This window comes from Diadema antillarum, unplaced genomic scaffold (assembly GCF_040938485.1).
Source record: "Diadema antillarum isolate AM-2024a unplaced genomic scaffold, OU_Dant_1.0 seq00001147_RagTag, whole genome shotgun sequence".
Lineage (NCBI taxonomy): Eukaryota > Metazoa > Echinodermata > Echinoidea > Diadematoida > Diadematidae > Diadema > Diadema antillarum.
In genome coordinates, this window is record NW_027271959.1 from 272,675 (window position 1) to 277,404 (window position 4,730).

At 37.9% G+C, this 4,730-nt stretch overlaps 1 long non-coding RNA gene across 1 annotated transcript; it reads left to right on the forward strand.

The window, feature by feature from the left end:
* The first annotated feature begins 1,462 nt into the window (after window positions 1–1,462).
* On the forward strand, window positions 1,463–3,451 carry LOC139744219 (uncharacterized). Its single transcript, XR_011711815.1, has 3 exons — window positions 1,463–1,523; window positions 2,348–2,510; window positions 3,346–3,451. It is a non-coding gene; the product is annotated as an uncharacterized lncRNA (long non-coding RNA).
* Window positions 3,452–4,730: the final 1,279 nt, after the last annotated feature.

Genomic DNA, 4,730 nt, shown 5'->3' on the forward strand with positions numbered 1-4,730 from the left:
GATAGAAAGTGGGTAAGTTTAGGGGAACAGTGATAGCTGTCTTACGCAATACGAGCTTTATCCCTTTATACACCGCCTTGTGATTCTTTAGATTGGACATTAGATCCTTCTTTTATAGCAGGATTGCATCCAAACACTTCAACAACCTTTATACGATTACTGCGTCTTTGGATCTGCTCATCTATTATTTTTTATGTTATGCAAGACTCTGGACACCCTCGGAAAATCTTTGAGGCTGTACATGAAAGTCACTTTTGTTTGGGACAATACCATACGAAATGACTTTAATGTACTGTGAAAATGATCGGTGTTCCTAAACATCTCTTAATTACTTGTAAATAAACTATTCAAACTCTAAATTTTCAATCGTTCATCTACAAGCTTTTGAACATCTTATCAAGTTAAGTCAATATAGGTCTTGCAAGTGAAAGCTCTTGAGCAAGATTTGTGATTACCGTGAAGAAATTTGATGAGGAAAGCGGGTACACATTCCAGGAGTTCATTAAACCATGAAGCTATTAGAGTACCTCCGTGATTAAACCGTTCTTATAGTGATGAAAAAAAAAGCTCACCATTTAATGTATTCATCATGAAATTGATTACTGCAACACGCTTTACATCGTGAACTGTATACGCATTTCACCAAGGAGGTTCAAGAGAATGGAGTCACAACTGTCGTATTTCCTTTGAAGTCACGTTCGATGCCGCCACTCGAAAGTATTTGAAGCATGTGGCAAACTTGATCTGCGGCTCAGATTGGAAGACAATTGACTCATGTCTCATTGCATAATCACCAGCCACTTTCAAAGGAAGATATGTCTTTGTGATGGTAGTTACTTTTCGCCATCCCTACTTATAAAAGATAGGTGGTATTAAAGACACGGGGATGCGCGAATAGAAATTGCGCAAAAAATGATGAAATGAAAATGAAAATTACTCGACTGGCAGTGCCCGGCCACTAATCTGATATATCTATTGATATAGAATTATACTCGAAGATTATTCCATATCAGTTTTATTTGGAGGAATTAAGTGGAAAAGTGATAAAACCGGCTTTCCGGGAGGGTACAGTTTTAAACACTTTCACATGATACAGCTCTGATTTACACTTTTGCACATATTTCTTGAAGGGATTGACCTTTGTTTAATGAGCTTTATCATTAAGTGAGACTTCGTTTCATTTAATAGATAAACAAAAAAATATAGCCAACATTAAGGTAACGTTCAAAATGAATCTTCAGATTGCTCAGCAAGACGGCGACATCAAACCCCGTCACCAAAAGCACAGATGCACCTGTGGAATTCTTTTGTACATTAATAGAAAAGTGACAACTGTTTGAATAATTACAGCCAGTTGGAACTCCATCTCTTAAACCTCCTTGATTTCACCAAGCCTTGTCATCTTTAATCAAAATTTATGCAGATTGGCTGTATCGAGAAATGTGGAAATCTTTGATATTAACAACTCGACGGTGGGGGCGTTTTCCGTCAGGGCTTTCCAATTCAATCGCGTTACCGAGTTGGTGAGAATCTTTCAGCTCTTATTTCCATTATCAACTTGCTCTGCAACGATGAACTTTACGGATGTGTATGGTGGATGTGTGATGGTCTTTGGTAAGTGGGCATCATCTCCATAGTTTTGAATAGGGATGAATAAGATCAGGGAAATGGCGACTGTTGTCCAGAGGTTGATGTCTCAGACTCGACTCAGAGAAAGATCCACACCTTCACGATGGTCTTTTTTTTTTGGTATTATTTGGGTTGTTAATTGATGTTAAGATGTTGGTGGAAAAAGATTAACTCCGTTTATATCTGTGTAGTCAAAGATTGCATTGGTTTTGCAGACCCAGAGTAAGCAGAGTACTACAGGTACTTGTCTGACACTATTAAAATCATGACGTCATGAATCTCAACCAGCCTCCAATATTTGGTCCCAATGTATTTTCACTTTTTTTTTTTTGGGGGGGGGGGGGTTTGCGGGGGAGATTAATCCAAGTTTAACGTTAAACTTGACTGTTGCAAACAAACTTCTTCTTCAACCTATTCTACCACATAAAATTGCACAAGTTTAAGCCGAAGAAATCCTGGTATGACAATAGATAAATGGAACCGTGAAGATATTTTGATTTTATGTCTACAAAGACTAAATTTTAGGTATAATTTTATTCAAATTTTCTCCCTCTACGATGCTGGAGACCAATTGAAGGAAAATTCACACTTCAACCTTCACCGCTCTACTTGATTATTCTCTTGCTTTCAAGACTGAATTTGTTATTTTATCTTGAGTAATAAAGCGCCAGCCACGAAGCCATTGAGCACAGCATTTTGTCATGGGATTATTTAACAGACATACATCCACTGTAACGTCCTGGCATGCCAGCAAAACGATCGATTGGAAAGTTGCCAGACTTCGGACCGTTCTGGCCCACGTGCCAAAAGGTCTTCGAACCGGAAACCTGCTAATGGTTACATACTGTCAAGCGGACCATTCGTCGTCCAGAGAAACAAAGGTATATTGCGATTAATTTTAAAGATGCCAATTTAGGTGGTCCCAAAATACTCCTTGCTTGTGTAATATCTAGATATATAGATCTCTTGTCAAAGAAAAAAAAAGTTATCTTCATATCAATGAAAAGTGCATTTACATAATCCAGAAAAGAGAGGAAAGGAAGAGAGAGAGAGAGAGAGAGAGAGGGGGGGGGGGGGAGAGAGATGGAGTGAAAGAAGAGAGTAACAACAACAACAACAAAAAAGACCTTCTCTTGAATTCGGACTGGTGGACATCTGTAGTCCTACCTGCCTACAGCTGGGTATATAGTGTGATGCATTTTAATTGTAAACTTGAACTGTTGTGATAAATTTTTACACCAGTACCTCGATGTCTGTTGTATCTTTCTACCCCTCAGTGGCTGTTTTCCATGACTATGTGTGTATTCATTTCTGTGTGTGTGAGTGTGTGTGTGTGTGTGTGTGTGTGTGTGTGTGTGTGTGTGGAGATAGGGCGACATACTTGTATACATGTATGTATAAGTATGAAGTGTGAAAAACGATTCCACTGGATACTGCCGTATATACAAAATTGACGCAGTCATTAGCATTATTTTGACGTAAATCTTTGACCTGAATGTTGTTACTTTCAAATTGCAGTATATACGTTTTTCCTTTTTTTTTCTTTCTTGCTTAATTTTATGCTTTGTTTTGTTTCGGGTTTTTTTGTTTTTTTTTGCCAGCAGCAATATTGTTCAGTTCAGTTCAATTCCGTAAGTTGTAGCGATGTTCGTCATGTCGATTATCGAGTTATTGAATGTTTGATCTTTATTTGATTGTATTGCTCTCGATGCTCAGGTATGTCAGTGAGTTCGGTGACTGTTTACCTCACTCTGTCCGCCGTGTTGGTCTGCATCGCTTCCCTCGTAGGTGTGATCCTCTATCAACGCCGTCAGATCAACAGGAAGTAACGGCTCAAGAGAGGAAGGCTTTTAACACATTCCATACTGAATTTTGACATCACTATAGACATGCTACACAGGCCACCAGGTTCCCATAGGGACCGCGGGTTGATATGAATATTACTCAAAAGTTATGAAATTGCCTAGAGAAGTAGATTAAAAAGTGTGTAGTGTTGGTCTGCTTTTATTATTATTATTATTATTTATTCGACCAGGTAAAGACTATAGGATACATATCATTAACATCACAAACATGAAACAAAAACCAGAATGAACATTACAAAGGATACACTGTACTGTACACGTTACACAATGTGAAAATGAAATGAATGGAGACTACATGAGGGTCAGGGCACACAAAAGTAAATACATTTACTATTGCCCGTAGGCATGTGAACCCACACATGTTGCCCCTAAGAAACATTTAACAATCATTAAAAAAGTATCACTCAACCCCTGATCCCCATCCCTTAACTCCATAATCCTTTTGGTAGTAAAAAAAAGTCTTTTCTACCTCTTAGAGAGGTTGATTAAAAGTGTGTAGTGTTGGTCTGCTTAAAAAAAAGTATTTTATTCCTAGGTAGGTAGATTAAAAATGTGTAGTGTTGGTCTGCTTTAAAAAAATCCACGGTATAAGTTACCAGCATGCCCAGACACATACAATAAGGAGATATCACAGGCACAAGTCTTCTTTATAATTCTCGGAACGGGATCAGCCAAGGAAGATTACGCAGTATGTTGTCACTGTAACTGTGGCCATCAATTTTATGCTAAAGATAGGCGAAGAAAGAACTAAACTTGATAATACTGGCAGTGTGTAGTTTTGTGTACGGACCTATTATTATTTACTTATTAGTGTGAATGAAGCACGCAAAACTTCTAAAAGAGGCAGAAAGATTACATAATATGGTCATATTATATCGACTGACATTATTATGCTGTGCTTTGAAAATAAAACAAAACTGCAGAGGAAGAATATCGATTGTATAGCCGTAGATGTGATACATGTATGATAGGACACTTTGGTTTATCTTGGTTATAGTGCATGGAAGCAATGGATGAAATTTTCTTAGAATAGATTGTTGCAAATGTGTTTTTTTTTTTCATTTAATTTTTTGGTATATGCTTTGATATGTTTGATAACTTGCATTTGTTGTTTGACTCTTACTTTCATTTTGTTGCATCCTCCTGGTACACCTTATTAGGGCTCGCTGCTTGTCCAGCTCCCCCCCCCCCCCCCCGCCAATGCTGTTGCTATTCCACCCTTGTCCTTTTTTAATC